General features: G+C 45.0%; 1 protein-coding gene across 2 annotated transcripts in view; it reads right to left on the reverse strand.

Moving 5' to 3' along the window:
• LOC139267224 (chloride intracellular channel protein 5-like) overlaps positions 1 to 23,380 on the reverse strand; it is a 237,950-nt gene that overhangs the window by 58,028 nt on the left and 156,542 nt on the right. The gene's annotated exons all lie outside the window — the stretch shown is intronic.

The raw sequence follows: 23,380 nt of genomic DNA on the forward strand, positions 1-23,380 counted from the left end.
TTCAAATTAAAATTAAATTTTTTGAATACTTTATTTCACAAGTTTTTAACTGTTTAAATTATTGGAAAAATTTTTTTTTTCTGTCCTTCAAGTTTTCGCTGATAAAAGTGGCCTTACGCCTGATTTTATCAGGCGCAAGAATTTCACGGGCATTCGCTCGGCAGAAGTTGAGCAAATATTTAGATTTGTACGATCTGTCCCGAGGATTCTTGATAGATCGCAAGTTCTGGGTTTAGGTGCATGCGCAGTGTAGGCCTATACCCAGAACTTGCAGACCCCTACGAGCGCGTGTGCATCTCGTACTCGTGCGTAGGGGCCGTGAATTCAGACCCATTATTTTCCAGCAATCCTGACCAGTTAGTACTTCCTTTCGGTTAAGCTATTAAAAGTAACAATGATCCTGGGGGAAGAGTTTAAACATATCCAACTGAATTACGTGGCACCAGGTTGCTTGCAATAACAAATTAACCACTGTGCTTTTTATATGAGCTTACAGATTCGATATTGACAGGGAGCACAGAGAAATAAAGAACAGCTGTGCCTTTGTTAGAATGCCATTCGTCTAAAAAAAAGCTGACACCTTTGCTCCCCATAGATATCACAGCACCAGATGTTCAAAATAACTGGAAGTGTATATACTGAATAGGCCTAATTGGTTTGGTAGGAATTCTATCACAAAAGGAATGAAATGCAATCTCAACAATAAATAAGCAAATAAATTTAATTTCAGCCCAATTAAAATTGTATGGGATTGTAATGAAAATGATTTTGTTTGATAGGTATGTGGCTATTGAAATTAAATAATTTATTCCCCACCCACCCGACATACACACGGAGTTAGTGGTTGAGTAAGGTCGAAGGCGGCCACGTACAAGGGCTGGTGCTGTTCCCTGCATTTTCCCTGTAGCTGTTGCGCTGTGCTCTGTAGGAGACAAAATCTGCACTGTGACTCCGGGAGGAGTTCCTTGGCCACAGGAAGAAGATGGTTGAGGAGCATGGACATTACGCTAAACATCTGTAAGACAAAGATCCTCGCCGCACAGCACTGCCCCCCAGTCATCAAGATATATGGCGCGGCCCTAGACACCGTGGACCATTTCCCATATCTTGGGAGCCTTCCATCAACAAGAGCAGGCATCGACGACGAGATCCAACACTGCCTCCAGTGCGCCTGTGCAGCCTTCGGCTGCCTGAGGAAAAGAATGTTTGAAGACAAGGCCCTCAAAACTGCCACCAAGCTCATGGTCTTCAGGGCTGTAGTAATACCCGCTTTCCTGCATGGCTTAGAGACATGGACCATGTACAGTAGAAACCTCAAGTCACTGGAAAAATATCACCAACGATGTCTCCGCAAGATCCAACAAATCCCCTGGGGGGACAGACGCACCAACATCAGTGTCCTCGTCCAGGCCAGCATCCCCAGCATTGAAGCACTGACCACACTTGATCAGCTGCGCTGGGCAGGCCACATAGTTCGCATGCCAGACACAAGACTCCCAAAGCAAGTGCTCTATTTGGAGCTCCTTCACGGCAAACGAGCCAAAGGTGGGCAGCGGAAACGTTACAAGGCACCCTCAAAGTCTCCCTGATAAAGTGCAATATCCCCACTGACACCTGGGAGTCCCTGGCCAAAGACCGCCCTAAGTGGAGGAAGTGCATCCGGGAGGGCGCTGAGCACCTCGAGTCTCAACGCCGAGAGCATGCAGAAATCATGCGCAAGCAGCGGAAAGAGCGGGCGGCAAACCAGTCCCACCCACCACTTCTCTCAACGATTATCTGTCCAACCTGTGACAGACTCTGTGGCTCCCGTATTGGACTGTACAGCCACCAAAGAACTCACTTCAGGAGTGGAAGCAAGTCTTCCTCGATTCCGAGGGACTGCCTATGATGATGATGATGATGATGGTTGAGTAAATCTGTGTACCAAGCTGCTGAATTTCCAGCATTATCTTGTTTAATGACAAATATGATAGACATAGCAATGCTGCGATTGGTTATCACAGTTGTTCTAAACTCTCAATATACTCACATAGAATTCACGTAGAAGCTGTAATAAATGATTAGTTACAGGTGATAATACAAGCATTGTGCTGATCCTACGCATCAATTATCAACATAGAAACATAGAAACATAGAAAATAGGTGCAGGAGTAGGCCATTCGGCCCTTCGAGCCTGCACCACCATTCAATAAGATCATGGCTGATCATTCACCTTAATACCCCTTTCCTGCTTTCTCTCCATATCCCTTGATCCCTTTAGCCATAAGGACCATATCTAACTCTCTCCTGAATATCCAATGAACTAGCATCAACAACTCTCTACGGTAGGGAATTCCACAGGTTAACAACTCTGAGTGAAGAAGTTTCTCCTCATCTCAATCCTAAATGGCTTACCCCTTATCCTTAGACTATGTCCCCTGGTTCTGAACTTCCCCAACATCGGGAACATTCTTTCTGCATCTAACCTGTCCAGTCCCGTCAGAATTTCATATGTTTCTATGAGATCCCCTCTCATTCTTCTAAACTCCAGTGAATACAGGCCCAGTCGATCCAGTCTCTCCTCATATGTCAGTCCTGCCATCCCGGGAATCAGTGTGATTAATCTTTGCTGCACTCCCTCAATAGCAAGAACGTTCTTCCTCAGATTAGGAGACCAAAAGTGAACACAATATTCCAGATGAGGCCTCACTAAAGCACTGTACAACTGCAGTAAGACCTCCATGCTCCTATACTCAAATCCCCTAGCTATGAAGGCCAACATACCATTTGCCGCCTTCACCGCCTGCTGTACCTGCATGCCAACTTTCAATGACTGATGTACCATGACACCCAGGTCTCATTGCACCTCGCCTTTTCCTAATCTGCCGCCATCCAGATAATATTCTGCCTTTGTGTTTTTGCCACCAAAGTGGTTAACCTCACATTTATCCACATAATACTGCATCTGCCATGCGTTTGCCCACTCACCAAATCTGTCCAAGTCACCCTGCAGCCTTTTAGCGTCCTCCTCACAGCTCACACTGCCACCCAGCTTAGTGACGTCTGCAAACTTGGAGATATTACACTCAATTCCCTCATCCAAATCATTAATGTATTTGTAAATAGCTGGGGTCCCAGCACTGAGCCCTGCAGCACCCCACTAGTCACTGCCTGCCATTCTGAAAAGGACCTGTTTATCCTGCCTCTCTGCTTCATGTCTGCCAACGAGTTCTCTATCCACGTCAGTACATTACCCCTAATACCATGTGCTTTAATTTTGCACACCAATCTCTTGTGTGGGACCTTGTCAAAAGCCTTTTGAAAGTCCAAATACACCACATCCACTGGTTCTCCCTTGTCCAACATACACAAATCTATCTAAAAATGTAAAAATCCTCCATTCTGCACAGGCCTTTCATATCACGCCTCCCTAAAGTGGTGTGAATTACATCTTTCAAAGGCATCATAGCAGAACGTTTGGCCCCAAAGATGTAACACTTCCAAAGCATCACACATGGTAGGGTAAAAAGACAGAGTCTCACTCTCATTTTCCCTTTGCTTATTATGCAGAAGTGCCTGGCCTTTACCTGTCCCTTTACTTGTCACTTCCCAAGGTAAATACTGAGATAGGAACTGAGTGAGCACCAGATTGCAAGTATGACTTTTGATTTGTGCTGCCTAGGATAAATTGTCTTTTAGATGATATGAGCATGCTGTGCATGTTTTTAAGAACCACATTTTTAAGGAAGGCAACTTTATACTTGAGTACCATCCCTGAGAGATTCATTCTACAGGTTTCATCATGTGATAGAGGTTTATAAGGAATATTCAAAACAATAATAGGAAGAGGCAGTTGTGGGTACAACACCGGGCAGATACAGAGCAATGCTCTTTTGGCTCTTCCCCACAATGTTGTCATGCCAACCACCCTCAAGGCCTCTGGGTGAAATTGTAACTAATAGTCCAATATGCCAAATTACTGGTATTCTTTTGCTGTGGAACTATTAGCCAGTATTGAAAGAAAGAACTTGCATTTCTATAGCACCCTTCACAATCTCAGGATGTACTTCGTAGCCAGTAAAGTACTTATGGAGTGTAGTCATTGTTTTAATATAGAGAAACACGACAGTCAAATTATACATAGCAAGGTCCCACAGCAATGAGATAAATGACCAGATGATGGGATAGATTTTAATTTGGGCTTCCCAGTGTAAACGGGGAGGTAGCAGCCTGAAAATGGCTTAATGCCCCATTTATGCCATTACTGCTCCAGGTGCTAGACTCTTAATATGCAAATTGGGGTCTTATGATGTACGAAGGACCCCGATAGCAACAGTGATGAATAACTGGGCAGAGTGTGCACTGCATGGGCTCCACATAGATTTACTGGTACACAACCGAAGAGGCACCAAAAAGATACATTTAAAATTATTTTTGTGGGTCTTGAAGGAGCAGGACTGCTGCCCTAAGCTCTCCCACCCTGGACCTACTTTCCTGTCGGTCGCTCGGTCTCTGGACCACCTGATATTGCACCATCCCGGAGCCAGCAAGCTGCAGCAGGGGGCCCATTTGGCACAGTAATGAGACCGTCCCACCAGCAGCACCGGCAGTCGGTCGGTGCGTTCTGACAGTTAATCGCCCGATAGTTAAAATCTGCCCCAATGTGTTTTAGTGATGTTGATTGAGGGATAAATATTGGACAGGATATCAAGAGAATTCTCCTACATTGCTTTGAATAGTATTGCGAGATCTTTTACATCCACCTGAGAGAATAGACAGGTTCTCGGTTTAATGCTATGTCTGAAAGACAATACATTGCAGGACTTCTTCAATACAATACTGGAGTGTCAACCCAGATTATGTACTCAAGCCTCTGAAGTGGGCCTGTAGTCACAATATTCTGTCTCAGGATATTGGGAGTACTAATACTGAGCCAAGGTCAAGACTGTACAGCCTCACATTAAACATATTTACTCAGCCATCAATCTGTGCTGAATTCGTACTGAGGTTCTGGAGGTAGAAAGGCAATCTGCCAAACCACTGCACCATCCAACTTTTCATTTCCACTGTTTTCAATGAAGAAAGTTCAGTCAGTCACATTATTGCGCATCAGGAGGCTGATGATAAACTTGTGGCATATGTTTGGCTGGGTTACTGTAACCCTTAAAAGTCAATCTGCATTCCAACCCAATGCAGTGAACTCCTAATGTTGTTTCCGATGTAAAGTAAATCTCGGCCAAATTTCCACCCTGTTGTTTGTTCCTGAGCAGTGAATGTCCTTTAAAAGTTATAATGTGAGACAGGTGGTGAAAGCCAAGACTGAAATTTAAACCTATTACTATAGCTGAAATATTTATGGAAATTCCATTGGCTGCTTCATTAGATCTAACTACCTCCGCACTAACAGCAAAATGAAAAGGTCTCAACCCAATCACCTCAGGTATACACAGGCTAATTAAAGTGAAAAGAAAAGTACTGCAGATGATGGAAGTCTGAAACAAAAAACAGAAAAGACTGGAAACACAGCGCAGGCCAGTCAGCATCTGTGGAGAAACTGGACACGTATACATGTCAGGTGCAGACCCTACTTCAGAACTGAAAAATACAAGGCACATAAAGCGGAGGGGAGAAATATATAAAACAAACAGCACAAAGAGGAATCAGGAGTGGATCAATGTTGTTTCACAAATTAAAGCTGGCATTCTTTTTTGTTTAATAGGTTGAATAGACCCATCTGTAAACTCTCATAAATGAGGTGCATGATCCCTTTTGACTTAATCCTCATCTATCACCTGAAATATTTTCAAACTAGTGCATACAATACATGGATAAAGCAGGCACTGGAACAAACAGCACAGAGATTAATGATTAATATGATTAATGATTGACTCATACGCGATAAAACTGTGGTAAGACAATACATGAAAGCAGTTTATGTAAAACGTTCAAGAACTCTCAAATAGAAGATGCCTCTGCTGTGGTCGTCAAATGCCTCCCTTCAAGTCTATTTAAAAAAAAATTGTGAAACATGTCAGTTTCCACCTGTATGCTGATGACACCCAGCTCTACCTCAAGACCACTTCTCTCTCTCTCTCTCTCTCTCGAGTCCTCCACGGTCTCTAAATTGTCAGACTGTTTGTCCGACATCCAGTTCTGGATGAGCAGAAATTTTCTCCAATTAAATATTGGGAAGACCGAAGCCATTGCTTTCGATCTCCGCCACAGACTCTGTACCCTAGCCATCCCTCTCCACAACTTCTGTCTGAGGCTGAACCAGACTGTTTGCAACCTCGGTGTCATATTTGACCCTGAAATGAGCTGTCGACCACATATCCGCAGCATAACTAAGACCGCCTATTTCCACCTCTGTAACATCGCCCGTCTCCGCCCTTGCCTCAGCTCATCTGCTGCTGAAGCCCTCATCCATGCCTTTTTTACCGCTAGACTTGACTATTCCAATGCACTCCTGGCTGGCCTCCTACATTCTACCTTATATAAACTAGAGGTGATCCAAAGCTCGGCTGCCCGTGTCCTAACACACCAAGTCCCGCTCATCCATCACCCCTGTGCTCGCTGACCTATATTGGCTTCCGGCTTATCAATGCCTCAATTTCAAAATTCTCATCCTTATTTTCAAATCCCTCCATGGCCTTGCCCCTCCCTATAACCTACTTCATTGACCAACCTGCGCTAATTTCTACTTATGTGGCTCAGTGTCAAATTTTTCATCGCATGATACTCCTGTGAAGCGGCTTGGAACGTTTCACTACGTTAAAGACGCTGTATAAATATAAGTTGTTGTTGTTGTTGAATTTCTTGAGGCTTTTTGTTTCTATGTGACCACTTTCACCTAAGAAATGCCAGAAGCACACATTTCCATGGAACACTAGCAATGTCAGATATTTCTTCCCACTTTGACAAAGAGCTTTACTGCACCAAAGGATCTTTATTGGAGCAGCTTAATGAAGAACGACAGAAACTGCCCCAGAGAGCAATGGAGGCTGGGTCATTAAATATATTTACGGTGGAGATAGACAGATTTTTGAAAGATAAGGGAGTCAAGGGTTATGGGGAGCGGGCAGGGAAGTGGAGATGAGGCCAGGATCAGATCAGCCATGATTTTATTGAATGGTGGAGCAGGCTTGAGAGGCCAAATGGCCTACTCCTGCTCCTATTTCTTATGTTCTTATCTTCAGAGCAGTGGCTGCATTTCACTGCCAGCTCTCAACCCACCTGTTTAGTGACACTAGCCTAGAAATTACAGTTGGTGACACGAACATTTAATGCGTTTGTCTGACACTCCCCTGTCCACTATTTTATCAAAGGTGTTAGTTCATTTGAAATCAACTGGTTAACACCTGTATTAAAATAATACAGTGGAATGCCCTGCTAACACATTGGTTATCTGCTGAGTTCTTTTCATCCTTCATCTCACCCTGCTCCTTAATATAAAAAACTTTTGTTTCTTCCTTTCAGACGGCAAAGACCTTAAACTTCAACAACTTAAGACTTTTTCCTAATCCCTCTTTCTATTTATTTTCTTTCAACACCATCTCTTTTTCCAATCTTACCCCTTTCTATATTTTCGTTACCTGTCTGAGCTTCTCTCAGACTCTGACCCCGAGCCATCAATCCCGAGCAAGGACCTTAGTTTCATTTAACTACATCCCCACCTCAATGCATTTGAGCTCGGCATGATCTTTCTTTTGAGAGCTGCCAGTGCGACATTGGCCATGTCAGTTTCTTGATTCCTCTTGCTAACTCTAATGTCTCCCACTGAACTTGCAGCGCTCCGTTCTCTCAGGTCCAAACACAACATCATTAGGAAGCCTGACTACAAAGGAGGCACTGTTGCTGTATGGCGGAAGGACCTCTACCTTGCCGAGGTTGAATTCCAACTATGACCCACTATTCCTGCTCCTTCTGCCCCCACAAAAATAAAAATGACATTTGTAGGTATCTCTTTGGCCGAACAGCCCACTGATACAAGACATGCCTATAATCTGCCCAGTATTCACCTAAAAATGGCAACTGGGTCCTATGCAGGTCATAGGCCTATTTAAAATGCAAATCGGAGTCCTACCATCTAACTCCAGGTGCGCTTTGGACGCCACACGTTAGCCCCGGGGGCACATAGCCATAGTGATGGCAGGAATGATTTCCCTGTGATTTTTGGGGTGCTACTGCCTTGATCTGCTGGTGGGACATCTCACAATTTAACCTGATGGCTCTTCAGTACCAACCAAACAACTATATACTGGAATGTCACTGTATTTATTTTATTTAAAATAAAGGTTTCTTGGGGAACAGAATGCTATTAAATGTTTTATTGATTAAAATGATCACTTCTGTGATTTAGCTTTTGATGAGGAACTGGAGGGGAGACGTGAGAAACATTATATCCATTCAAGATGCCATCGTGCATGTGTAACTAAATGTACACGATGGTGCAAGATATCACTTCATGGCACTAATCTCAAGAAGATTCACAAAAATTGGGAAATTCTAAGAAGTTGAAACAGTTGATGTGTCTGTAAAATTTTACATGAAAAATCATCAAAATATGTAGGTTATCAGTAAATCTCACCATAAACCTGCAATGGTGCAAGACACCACTAAAGGTTGGCATGAAGCAGAAAACCTGAGCCTCTTCTGAAATGGTCATGTCTATAATTAAAGTGTCAGCTTGGTCACTGTTGTGAAGACTAATTCATGATTATCTTGTCCTGTAAACAAATTATGAAATCCCAACTGTTTAAATGCACTAATGTGGCAACTTCAACTTGTTCCTACAGCACAACTTAACAGACTGAGACTGCTTCTTCATAACAATACACCAAATTGCTAAGTTCATGGGTTAAAAGCAGGTGAATTAAATTGAGTGCTGTTGTTGCTGAAAAGACTGTTCAAACCCTTCAAGATTAACATCCTGTTGTGAACCTGCCATGCATTTCAGCTTTTTTCACTGGCAAATTTCTATTCGCGATCGTTACAATAACTGCTAATGTAGTTATTGTGCCAACTTCAGTGATAATGCTTTATTCGCAGGGTGGTGAGGAATGTAGAACTCTCTATAAAATTTTCCACTGTCCCTGCCCCAAACAGAGCTGCTGAAGCTGCGAGGCCCATCTACTCTTTCAAAGCAATATGTAAACAGCTTTTCAACAACAACAAAACGCAGCATAATCGTCAACCCAACAATAGTCAAATGCAATGCGCAAGCGACCATTGATATTCAATCTTTGTCACTGTGTTAGGTTTGACATAAGCTTTTCATCAAGTGAATGAAGCACAAAAAACACACTAGTAATTCAATACAATGTACCCACAATGGAATAAAGATCTAGAAAATAACTGACAACAATAACCGGCAGACTTCAATGACTGCACAAATTCAATTGTAATACTGATTCTAATAGTAATAAAAAAGCAGTAAAATACTGGTAAATTTATGGCAGATGAGAATAATTTGGCCTGAACCTTGTATGGCAAATCATATCATCAACCTCACACAACCAGAACATGATGGTAGTGCTGTGGAATGACCTCTTATCAAGGAACAAGTTACAATGGCATGTAACACAAGCTGATCTCTTGGCATTCAATCTAGTTCCTACTAGGCATGAATCTACTGCACACAACAGTCCCTAATCTGATACTAAATTGGCATCTCACTTAGACAGGCTACAGGATAGCTGGTGCAGGAAAAGGAGTAATGTTAAATTAGTGAGATCGGAGCTAGGGAATGCTGTTGGAGAATTTTATTCTGTAATCATCATAGGCGGTCCCTCGAAATGAGGATGACTTTCTTCCACGCCAAAAAAGGATGAGTTCACAGGTGTTTCAATGAAGGACCCGAACTACATCCTCAAGGGTGGAAGATGCCTGTGCGTGGATATTTTCAACATGTGGTGGCCATTGCATGCCAGCCACCACACAGGCTTGACAGAGCTAGGTCTTGGTCCAGTGGCAAGGATTATCCAAGACGACTGGAGACCAGTTCTGCTGCACGGACCTAGTGCGCGCGCATATCGCAATGTGGACTGGCCCATGCTGCCCCTGGCCCTGAACTCACGCCTCCCCTAGGCCCCGATCACATCCCTCTACAGTCTCTCGCCGCTCCTTCGCCCCGACCTCGCCACTCTTGCTGTATCTGCCCATGCTCCAGTCACCGACATGGACCTTGATGACGTCACTCTTCGCTGCCGTCGCCCTACTGCACCAGCTCGCGCTGCCCCCTGGAATAATATGCCTCCACGCTGCTCCCCGAGGCCTCCAAGCCACTTCTTTTATGGCCCCGACCTGCCGCTGGTGTTCTCACGCAGATTGGGGCCTCCACACTGCTGTATTCATGGCTGGTATTCTGTAAATACCAATGATGTACTTCACATTTATTTCCCTGCCACTAACATTTGTCATGTTGATAACCACAAAAAGAACAGAGCCACAGATCTATCACCCCTCATGGCCCTTTTCTTTAAAATCAAAACTAATGTTCTGCTCTGAGCACTGAACTTACAACCAGTTTTGACGACTGAGTTCACCAACTCTCGATGGGTATGTTTTTGATCAAATTATTAGCTGGGTGTGTGTGTATAAACAGAGACTGAACTAATGTAACCCTACCATGAAGTGGCATTGCCCAGTCCATCCAACTGATATAGGAAGCATGACACTGGAGGCAAGCAGACAAAGAGATGGATGAATAAACCAGGTAAAAAATATGTCGATTTTATCAGTACATTATGCAAAGATTTAAAAAAAAAATGTCCATAACAAATATTTTCTGGGCATAGAAGACAGTGCTGTCTCATAGAAACAATTTCCCATCGTTTCTAAGGGTAGTAACAGGCAACATTCTTCCATTGCTGTTCAGTAGAAATACTTGCATTTTTCAGGTTACATCTTTGGAGATCACAAAATTTAAATAGTCATAAAAACTAACCCCAGTAATGCAATCCAACATGACTAGCCTCCCTAGATCACAAGAGAACATTAACCACAGCCAACTAAACTAGAGCCACAAACTCACTGCTAACTTTGAGAAAATAGAATTCAGCCCTTTCCCTATTTTATTATCTTGTGGAGGCAAAGAAGAAACAAATATTGTTTAATTTCCTGTCTTTCCCCCCCCACCCCCAAGCCTCAGAAGCCAAGCATCAAGGTAGGCCATGCAAGCACAGGGGGGCATTAGTCACTCTGTATACCACGTGGAAAGTTACTGGTGCAAACATGGTTCAACCTCTGTGACAAAGTACACTGAAACATTATTATACTGTACTACCATCCCACATTAAATACATATTGACCCTGAATTTTAATAATTTTGTGTATTGAAAATCTGTAAGCCTCGTAGTACGCTCTCACCATAAGTCCCGCAAATTAGGCCAGAGTCCAGATGCACTGAGTGGCAGCCACCACTGCTAATTGTCACAGGGTCTTAACCGTGTCAGAACCTCCATCTGTCCCCGAATCTTTCTGCATCAGAGGAGGTGTAACTAGGGGGAGGAGACTGTCAGGCCTAAAGTTTCCTTGATCCCAGGATGGGATTCACTGGCTGGCCATTATACCAGGTGAAAGAAAATGTATGGGCCTCCTGGCCAGTGGAAATGGGACCCAGCTAGTTCTGGCTGGAACCCCACAGTCAGCGTAGGGGAGGAAACTCTCCCCCATTAAACCTACAAAATTGCCAGCATAAAGACAAGTGGCTGTTCAAGCGGTATTCAAAATCATGAAGGGTGTGAGAGTAAATAAGGAGAAATTGTTTCCAGTGGCAGAAGGTTTGGTAACCAGAGAACACAGAGTTAAGGTGATTGTCAAACAAAGCAGAGGTGACATGAGGAAAAAAACATTTACGCAGCGTTATGATATGGAACGCACTGCCTGAAATGGTAGTGGAAACAGATTCAACAGTAACTTTCAAAGGGGAATTGGATAAATACTTGAAGGGGAAAATTTTACAAGGCTATGGGGAAACAACAGGGATGTGACACTAATTGGATAGCTCTACCAAAGAGCTGGCCTGGGCACTGATACATCCTTACTACACAGTATAAATGCACACGAGGCCCATGCTTGAGAGAAGGTCAGTCTGTGACCTGTCCTTTATTCCTCAGCACTCAAGTGATGAAGGTGGGTGGAGCTTCCCCTTTTATACCTGAAGGTCCAGGTTAGGAGTGTCTTCCACCTAGTGGTCAGTGTTCTCACGGTGTACAACTTAGGTCAGTTTATACATGGGTTACAATGCTGGTTGAATACATGACATCACCTCCCCCCCCAAAGTCTTATTGGGATCACAGGTTGAGTCTCTCTGGTGGTTTACGCTCCCTTGTAGAACGCCTGAGTTGGGGCGCTGGCCTGAGTGTCTGCTGTTTGCAGTGCCTCAGGCCTGTCCGGACTGCCCACAGTGACTGGGCTCTCCTTCCTTTGGTTCCGGTGTTCGGTCACCTGTGGTGGAGTAAACGCAACGTCGTGTTCTTCCTCTGCTTCTTCTATGGGGTTGCTGAACCTCCTTTTTGTTTGATCCACATGTTTGCGGCAGATTTGTCCATTGGTAAGTTTAACTACCAGAATCCTATTTCCCTCTTTGGCAATCACAGTGCCTGCGAGCCATTTGGGCCCTGCAGCGTAGTTGAGGACAAAAACAGGATCATTTACATCAATACATCGCGCCCTCGCATTCCTGTCATGGTAGTGATATTGTGACTGGCGCCTGCTCTCGGCAATTTCTTTCATGGTGGGGTGTACAAGGGATAATCGGGTTTTGAGCGTCCTTTTCATTAGTAGCTCTGCGGGTGGAACCCCTGTGAGCGAGTGTGGTTGGGATCTATAGGCCAACAGGAGGCGTGATAAGCGGGTTTGTAGGGAACCCCCTTGGAATCTGAGCATCCCCTGTTTGATTATCTGCACTGCTCGTTCTGCCTGGCCGTTTGAGGCCGGCTTGAACGGTGCCGTTCTAACATGGTTAATTCCATTGCCTGCCATGAAGTCCTGGAATTCAGTGCTTGTGAAGCACGGGCCATTGTCGCTGACCAAGATGTCCGGTAGACCGTGGGCAGCGAACATTGCCCGTAGACTTTCTACCGTGGCAGAGGATATGCTTGAATTTAAAATGTCACACTCGATCCATTTGGAGTAGGCGTCTACTACAACCAAAAACATTTTCCCCATGAAAGGACCTGCGTAGCCCACATGGATGCGTCACCAAGGCTTGGCGGGCCATGGCCAGGGGCTAAGGGGGGCTTCCCTGGGCGCATGGCCCAGCTGGGCACACGTGTTGCACCTGCGAACACAAAGTTCCAGATCTGCGTCTATCCCTGGCCACCAAACGTGTGACCTGGCAATTGCCTTCATCGTGACAATGCCCGGGTGCCCATTGTGGAGTTCTCTGATGAACACCTCTCTGCCCATCTGGGGCATGACTACGCGGTTTCCCCACAGTAGGCAATCGGCCTGAATTGAGAGTTCATCCTTGCGCCTGTGAAATGGTTTAAATTTCTCAGGGCATGCCCTGTACGTGGCTGCCCAGTCCCCATTCAGGACACATTTCTTGACTAGAGACAATAGCGGGTCTCTATTTGTCCAGACTTTAATCTGACGGGCTGTCACGGGTGAGCCTTCGCTTCCGAAAGCTTCAACAGCCATGACCATCTCAGCACCATGCTCGGTAGCCCCCTCAGTGGTGGCTAGTGGGAGCCTGCTGAGTGCATCGGCGCAGTTTTCGGTGCCCGGTCTGTGCCGAATTGTGTAGTCATAGGCAGCTAACGTGAGTGCCCACCTCTGTATGTGGGCCGATGCGTTTGTATTTATGGCCTTGTTGTCGGCCAAAAGGGACATTAGGGGTTTGTGATCTGTCTCCAGCTTAAATTTCCTGCCAAACAGGTACTGGTGCATTTTCTTTACCGCATATACACATGCGAGCGCCTCCTTTTCTACCATCCCGTAGCCCCTTTCTGCCTGGGACAGACTCCTGGAGACATAAGCTACCAGCTGTAACTGACCCTTGGCATTGACATGCTGCAACACACACCCGACACCATAGGACGACGCATCGCACGTTAACACAAGTTTCTTACATCGGTCATATAGCGTTAACAGATTGTTGGAACATAACAAATTGCGTGCTCTATTAAAAGCCCTTTCCTGGCTGTCCCCCCAGACCCATTTGCGACCTTTGCATAGGAGCACGTGTAGCGGCTCTAGCAGCGTGCTCAATTTGGGAAGAAAGTTACCAAAATAGTTCAGGAGCCCCAGGAACGAACGCAGCTCCGTCGTGTTACGGGGTCTGGGTGCTCTCTGGATCGCTTCTGTCTTGGATGCAGTAGGGCTGATCCCGTCTGCTGCTACCCTCATCCCCAGGAATTCTACCTCTGGAGCTAGGAAGACGCACTTCGCCTTTTTCAGTCGCAGACCTACCAGTTCCAGTCTGCGTAGCACCTCCTCCAGGTTGTGGAGGTGTTCTTCAGTATCGTAACCCGTAATGCGGATGTCATCCTGAAAAGCCACCATCCCTGGAATCGACTTGAGGCTTTCCATATTTCGTTGGAAGATCGCGGCGGCCGAGCGAATCCCGAACGGACATCTGTTGTACTCAAACAACCCCTTGTGTGTCGTGATGGTAGTCAGCTTCTTCGACTCACTTGCCAGCTCCTGGGTCATGTAAGCTGAGGTCAGGTCCAATTTTGAAAAAAGTTTGCCACCGGATAGCGTCGCAAAGAGGTCCTCCGCTCTCGGTAGCGGGTACTGGTCTTGGAGTGACACCCGATTGATGGTGGCCTTGTAATCGCCACATATCCTGACCGACCCATCCGCCTTGAGCACCGGCACAATCGGGCTCGCCCAGTCACTGAATTCGACTGGCGAGATGATGCCTTCCCTCAACAGGCGGTCCAATTCGCCTTCTATCTTTTCCCGCATCACGTACGGCACCGCTCTGGCCTTGTGGTGTACTGGTCTGGCGTCCGGGTTTATGTGAATCACTACCTTGGCCCCCATGAAAGTGCCAATGCTGAGTTGAAATAATGAGTCAAATTTGTCCAGGACCTGTGAGCCTGATACTCGCTTCACAGAGGAAATTGCATTGACATCGCCCCATTTCTAGTTCATGACAGCAAGCCAACTCCTCCCCAGTAATGCGGGACCATTCCCTGGGACAATCCAGAGTGGCAACCTGTTCTCCGAATCTTTGTGGGTCACGATTACCCGTGGCGCTGCCTAGCACTGGAATGATCTGCTTTGTGTAAGTCCGTAGCTGTGCGTCAATCGGCGATAATTTTGGCCATAGGCCTTGGATGCCCACAACTTTTCGAACTGTTTGATACCCATCAGGGACTGGCTGGCACCCGTGTCTAACTCCATTGATACTGGGATGCCATTGAGGAGCACTTTCATCATTATCGGTGGCGTCCTGGTGTATGAACTGTATACGTGCTCCACATGAACTCGCTGAACTTCAGCTTCCAGCGATTTCCCCCAGTGTCCATTTCTGCAGGTATTTTGCTAATCTCTGCAAACTCCGGCTGAATGTATGCCTCCACGCCTCCAGCATGAGTTGCGGTTTGAAACAAAAGGTCCCTTGCCAGTCGATCGTCCCTGACTGCCCCTGTTATTGTCCTTGAGTGCACCATTAACAAGTGTTGATGGCCCCATTACTGGCCGCATTGTCCCTTGCAATGGCGTGAATCGCTGTTCAGCTTGCCATTGTCTCTGTCGAACTCCCCCTCTGGGTTCGACTACATGTTGGGACATGCCTGACTGCCCTTGTCTGCCTGGAGAACTGTGTGCTGCTTTAACAATGTTGAATCTCTGTCCCAACCATTCCTTAACACAGTACCTCTCGTCTGTTCTGCTAGTGGCCATGCTCGCGTGGTTTAAATCCCAGTTTCTTGTCGCCATTGATACGTCCTTACTACACAGTATAAATGCACACAAGGCCCATGCTTGAGAGGTCAGTCTGTGACCTGTCCTTTATTCCTCAGCACTCAAGTGATGAAGGTGGGTGGAGCTTCCCCTTTTATACCTGAAGGTCCAGGTTAGGAGTGTCTCCCACCTAGTAGTCAGTGTTCTCACGGTGTACAACTTAGGTCAGTTTATACATGGGTTACAATGCTGGTTGAATACATGACAGGCACGATGGGCCGAATGGCCTCCTTCTGTGCTGTATCATTCTATGATTCTCTTGATTTCTCTCCCCAAACCCCGCTAATTTGCTAGGTCCCAAGGTGAGCCCATAGTGACGTGGGCATTCACCAAGAATAATTAAATGACGGAACTTCCCCAGACCCAGCAGGATCACCAGCACAACAATCCTGGCATGCAAGGGTCATGTACTCTCAGCCCCTTGGCGTTTACCAGTACCTAGATTTCATAGAGTCAAATTCAGTTTTGCTTTCTGTCTTTTATTTTTAAATAATGAAAGGAAAACAAATGGCGATGGATAAAATGGAACTTAAGGAATACACTCAGTCAAATCACCACCTGTTGCTTTTTGTAAATTCGGACTCCGGTGTTTTGACTTCAGCTTATGTTTAAAACCAGTTTTACCCAGCAACAGCTCATTCTTTATTATTAGTGGAAAATCAGCTTTAAAATTCAAAAAAGGCCTCAACGCCAAATAGGATAGTATCCATGGAGTTGCAATCATTGCTTTGCCATTTGGAAGCTTAATTTTTTAATCTGCTGTTACTGAGGGAGGATAGGGGAGGGGGTCAGAATAGGTTTCAATTTAATAAAATCTTAATTTATCATATATTTTCTTATTGGCAAATAGGGCACTTAAATCTTAGCTTGCTGTACATAGGTGCTCGTTCCTATTGATTATATACATAAAAGTACATTTTCAATGTAGTATTACTTTATACTAAGGAGTCCCAGGTTTCTCACTCACAGTGGAAGCCCAGTAATGCTGGTAGAGCATCAGTGACAGCCATCCCTTTAAGCATCAGGTTCATCGACTACTTGGGGTCAGTTTGAACATTTAGGCAGATTACTAGGGGAGTGCGTTCGCAACCCACCCCCGCTCAAGTAGGCAGGGACTTGACATGACCAATCCCAGTTCCATTTCCCAAAACCACCCACCAAATACTGACCCAAAATTAGACAGAACCCAGCTATCTCGACTTGTGTCTAGATTCACGTGTGAAAAATGAACACGTAAGGGACCGGCGGGGGCTGGGTATCTGCAAAACTGTACCGTGCATGAGGCAGCTTTTGAGGAGGGAAGAGACAACTCGAGGAGCAAAAAAAACTTTGTAAACAAACACATTAGGACTGTGTTTCTCATAAGACGTGTCACTGCCACCCAATGTACAGAGAAAGATGTCAATATGAGGCACAGCTAATCACATGTTCGAGTCATAGAATCATAAGGCTAGACTTTCCACTAGGTGGCCATCGCCCCAAAAAATGGGCAATGTTCCAGCAATGTGGGACGTCTCGGCCTTGCTGATCGCCGGCACAAGGCCCATTTTTTTTTTTGCAATTTTCCACTCGGCCAGCGATGTCAAATGGGCAATGTGATTTTGAGACGATCTCACGATCGCCCATCGAAAACGGAAGTTGAAAAAAAAGCTTCCCTAGCAACGCTATTGTGCGCATGTGTGGGATTATTTTTTTGTGGTTGAGTTTCTTTGCCGCATTTTGAGAGGTCAGGGGTCATCACACATGCTCAGAAGCACAGGGAGGGTCAGAGAAAGAGAGAGGGGAAGGAAGGAAGGAGGAGCTGTTTGAGTGTGTTTGGATTGCAAATCGAAATCTTGTTGAAAATTATTCATTCTTTTTGTTGTTTAGGTAATTTTTTTGACCAATATTTGAATTTAGATAATATACAATATATTATCTAATATATTGAAAAATATATTTAAATATATATTACTATGGAGGGAGAAACTGAATGTAAAAGGGCTAAACCCTTTAGCGAGGAGGCCAACGAGGCATTGGTGAACATAGTGAGTGGCAGGTGGAATGATTTAACACATGGTGGGCATAGGAAAACTCCACCCCGTGTATATAGGAGAATCTGGGCCGAGATTGCCGATGTGGTCACCTCGGCATCGAACGAAGTGCGTACACCTGACCAGTGCAGGAAAAGATGGAACAGCCTGCTGGCAGCAGCCAGAGTAAGTTGCATTTTATATTTAAAATTATACATATGTAATATTTAAATGATGTACGGAAATTTTAATTGGAATCTTCAAAGTCATTTCGTTATAGTATTAATTAATTAAATTATGAAATAATTGATGCATCCTAACACTAAGTTGTATTTTATATTATGGAATATTGTTCATATTCAATGCAATGCAAAGTTCTAATCGAACATTTAAATATATCAATCTTAAATGTTTATTATCAAGTCAATTAGCTTATACCATGCAATGTTATCTTATCATTTACAGAAGAAGATATCTATGAATAGAGCCGAGCAGAGAAGGACGGGCAGCGGCTCTGCTCAAGTTCAAATACTTACTGAATACGAGGTGCTTGCGGTCGCCTTAGTGGGGCCTGACAGCTGTTCGGTCACAACCCGTGGTTGGCCGAACCCACCCTCGAGTCTCGTGAGTAATGGGAACTGTGTAATGTATCAAACATTATCAAATACATCTTTAAAATTTCTTAGTTACGCATGTAATGTCCTGCAATGATAATGCAATATGATATATACTTTTGAGGTAATCTTGATTCACGAATGAGGTCATGTCAGCTCTGGTGAACCCTTGTGCATATGGGATATTGAAAAGTATTCTTATGTAACGGGTTATTGAAAAATTGATATGCATTGATATGTATGTTTAATAATAATGAGCACCATTAATGTCCTAATAAGTTGTCTTGAAATGTTTAGAAATATAATTCACCTTTTTAAGGTCAAGTGTCATTAGAATCTACCACTCCTCCTGGAATGTCAACTACCTCGCAGAAGAAAAAGAACAGCTTCCAAATGTGGAGGAAGAGCAGGAGCAGGAGGAGGAGGAGGAAGAGGACAATATTGTTTTTGTGGCGGGGGCGGGGGGGGGGGGGCGAGGAGGGAATAACCTGCGGCTATCTCAATTGAGATGGATGAGGCCACAGGGACCACGCGGTGTACAGGTGGTGACGCCAAGGCGCGAACTATTGCCAACGCTGACCCGACAGAGGTCGGGTCAGCGGGTTAAGCAATTGCCTACCATGGAGGGCCAGACGGAGAGCTTGATATCCCTGTGCAGGGAGACAGTAGAGATCGGTTGCGATCTTATCCAGGGTTTCACGGGTTTCTCCGCAAACTGGAACCAGTTCGCCGCAAACTGGAGCCAGTTTCCAGCAACCTGGAGCGAGTTCAGCACGAACTTCTCCAACTGGAGGCAATTTGTGAGCAAACCGCAGCAACCAATGCCCTTCGGCATGCGTTGATGGCTGCACATGGCGCTGCACCCCAAGGTGTCATGTCAGCTCGCAGCAAGACCCCGAGCACGCAAGCGAGTACGGAGGACACAGTTCCTTCGGACTCGGAAGTGGAGCTTCCGGCTTCAACTTCCTCTCCTTCAACTCCACCACGGCAGGAAGTCTTGCTGTACCATACTGCACAACGTCTTCGTGTCGGTCAGCGTAGACCAAAACGGCTCATCAGCCAACTGGCAAGGCCATATCCTTTACCCCCCAGCATCCAACCGTGACCTTCTGGCTGATTGACAAACAGGTCAGGGATAGCACTTTCACGTAGGATGTGCGCATCATGGATGCTGCCAGGAAATGTAGCATTTACTGTCATAATTGTTTGATTGTGGTCGACAACAAGCTGCACATTTAGTGAGTGGAACCTCTTTCTGTTACGAAACACCTCTGCGTTCTTTAAAGGTGCTTTCAGGGCAATGTGCGTGCAGTCTATTGCTCCCTGTACCTTGGGGAAGTCTGCTATTCTCGAGAAACCCAAAGTCCTCTCGGTCTGTGCCTCCCTGGTCATTGGGAAGCTTATGAAGTCCATCCTGCGAGCGTAAAGGGCTTCAGTCACCTGTCGAATGCAGCAGTGTGTAGCATGCTGAGAGATATGGCAGATGTCGCCAGCTGAGGCCTGAAAAGATCCTGATGCGTAGAAGGCTAGGGCAGCAATAACCTTCACCTCAATGGACAGTGTGGTTCTGATGGTGCTGGAAGGCTGCAAATCATCCTTGACGAGTTGGCATATCTCATCGATGACCTCCTTCCAGAATCGCAGCCTCTTAAGACAAGCATTTTCAGACAAGTTCCAGTAAGATTGCTTTCCCAAGTACCTTCGTTGGCTGTACGGTCTCCTCCTCTGTCTTCGTCTCCGTCTATGCATTACTCTGCCACCTCTTTGATTGATCCTTTCAATAACCAGTGTGTGAGCAGTTGCAATTAATGGCAGGGAAAGCTTGGGCCCCATCACTATTGATAATTACCGGCCCGGGCCGACTCTCAGTTAGTCCCACTCCCCTTCCCTTCCCTTTCCTCAAAGTCCTTCAAATTGTTGGTCTTCAGATACTTATCCAACTCCCTTTGAAAGATAAAATTGAGTCTGCCTCCACCATCCTTTCAGGCAGTGCATTCCAGATCTTAACCACTTGTTGTGTAAAAAAGTTTTTTCTTACGTCGCCTTTGGTTCTTTTGCCAATCACCTTAAATCTGTGTCCTCTGGTTCTCGACACTTCTGCCAATGGGAGCAATTTCTCTCTATGTACCCTGTCCAGACCCCTCATGAATTTGAACACCTCTATCAAATCTCCTCTCAAACTTCTCTGCACCAATGAGAACAACCCCAGCTTCTCCAGTCTATCAACGTAACTGAAGTCTCTCATCCCAGGAACCATTCTCGTAGATCTTTTTTGTACCTTCTCCAAGGCCTTCACATCCTTCCTAAAGTGTGGTGCCCAGAATTGGACACAATACTCTAGTTGGGGCCGAAGCAGTGTGTTATACAGGTTCATCATAACTTCCACACTTTTGTACTCTATACCTCTATTTATGAAGCCCAGGATCCATAAGCCTTTTTAACAGCTTTCTGCCACCTTCAATGATTTATGCACACATACCTGCAGGTGTCTCTGTTCGTACATCCCCTTTATATGTCCTCTCCTCATTCTTTCTACAAAATGCATTACTTCACATTCTTCTGCATTAACCTTCATCTGCCATTCATGAGCCTGTCTGTGTCTTCCTGCAGCCTATCATTCTCCTCCTCACAGTTTACTCTACTTTCAAGTTTTGTGTCATCTGCAAATTTTGAAATTGTGCCCTGTACACCCACATCCAACAACTTGTATTTATATAGCGCCTTTAATGTAATGAAATGTCCCAAGGTGCTTCACAGGAGTATTATGCGATAAAAGTTCGACACCGAGCCACATAAGTAGAAATTAGTGCAGGTGACCAAAAGCTTGGTCAAAGAGGTATGTTTTAAGGAGCGTCTTGAAGGAGGAAAGAGAGGTAGAGAGTTGGAGGAGTTTAGGTAGGGAATTCCAGGACTTGGGGCCTAGGCAACAGAAGGCACAGCCAACAACGGTTGAGCGATTATAATCAGGGAAACTCAGGAGGGCAGAATTAGAGGAGTGCAGACATCCTGGGGAGGTTGTGGGGCTGGAGGAGATTACAGAGATAGGGAGGGGCAAGGCCATGGAGGGATTTGAAAATAATGAGAATTTAAAATCGAGGCATTGCTTAACCGGAAACCAATATAGATCAGCGAGCACAGGGATGATGGGGGAGTGGGAATTGGTACGAGTTCAGACACATCATTAATATACATCAAGAAAAGCAGTGGCCCTAGAACCAACCCCTAGGGAATACCTTTATATACCTTCCTCCAGTCCGAAAAACAACCGTTCACCATCACTCTGTTTCTTGTCACTTAGCCAATTTCGTTTCCAGACTGCCACTGCCCCTTTTATTCGATGGGCTTCAATTTTGCTGGCAAGCCTATTATGTGGCACTTTGTCGAATGCCTTTTGGAAATCCATGTACACTACATCAACCACATTACCCTCTTTGTTATATCATCAAAAAACTCAATCAAGTTGGTTCAACACGATTTGCTTTTAATGAATCCGTGCTGGCTTTCCTTAATTAATCCATCCTTAACCAAGTGACTGTTCATTTTGTCCCCGATTACTGTTTCTAAAAGCTACCCCACTACCAAGGTTAAACTGACTGGCCTGTAATTGCTGGGTTTATCTTTGCCTGCCAAACTTTGATTCCAGTTTACTTGGGCCAGATCCGTTCTCATCCTACTGAAATTGGCCTTCCTCCCCGCCCCCCCCAGTTAAACATTTTTACTCTAGATCATTCCCTGTCCTTTTCCATCGCTTATCTAAACCTTACGATACTATGGTCACTGTTCCCTAAATGTTCACCAACTGACACTTGCTTCACTTGACCCACCTCATTCCCCAGAACCAGATCCAGCAATGCCTTCTCCCTCGTCGGGCCAGAAACATACTAATCAAGACCGTTCTCCTGAACACACTTCAAAAATTCTTGCCCTTCTCTGCCCTTTACTCTATTATGATCCCAGTCTATATTGGGATAGTTAAAGTCCCCATTATTACTACTCTATCGTTCTTGCACCTCTCTGTAATTTCTCTGCAAATTTGCTCCTCCATATCCTTCCCACTATTTAGTGTTCTATAGAATACACCTAGTCGTGTAATGGCGCCTTTATTGTTTCTTAACTCTAGCCATATAGATTCTGTCCTTGACCCCTCTGGGACATCCTCCTTCTCCAGCACTGTAACATTCTCGTTGCATAGAATATATGGTACAGAAACAGGCCATTCGGCCCAACCAGTCCATGCCAGTGTTTATGCTCCACTCGAGCCTCCTCCTGTCTTTCCCCATCTAAATCTATCAGCATAACCCTCTATTCCCTTCTCCCTCATATGCTTGTCTAGCCTCCCCTTAAATGCATCTATACTATTCGCTTCAACCACTCCCTTTGGTAGCGAGTTTCACATTCTCACTATTCTTTGGGTAAATAATTTTCTTCTGAATTCCCTATTGGATTTCTTGGTGACTATCTTATATTGATGGCCTCTAGTTATGCTCTTCCCCACAAGTGGAACCACTCTCTCTGTATCCACTCTATCAAAACCTTTCATAGTTTTAAAGACCTCTATTATGTCACCCCTCAGCCATCTTTTTTCAAAAGAAGAGACCCAGCCTGTTCATCCTTTCCTGATATGTATACCCTCATATTTCTGGTATCATCCTTGTAAATCTTCTCTGCACCCTCTCCAATGCGTCTATAACCTTTTTATAATATGGCGCTCAGAACTGTACACAGTACTCGAAGCGTGGTCTAACCAAGGTTCGATACAGGTTGATCATAACTACCCTACTTTACAATTCTATCCTTCTAGAAGTAAACCCTAGTTCTTGGTTTGCTTTTTTATGGCCTTGCTAACCTGTGTCACAA

Source organism: Pristiophorus japonicus, chromosome 7 (assembly GCF_044704955.1).
Source record: "Pristiophorus japonicus isolate sPriJap1 chromosome 7, sPriJap1.hap1, whole genome shotgun sequence".
NCBI classification, from domain to species: Eukaryota; Metazoa; Chordata; class Chondrichthyes; family Pristiophoridae; genus Pristiophorus; species Pristiophorus japonicus.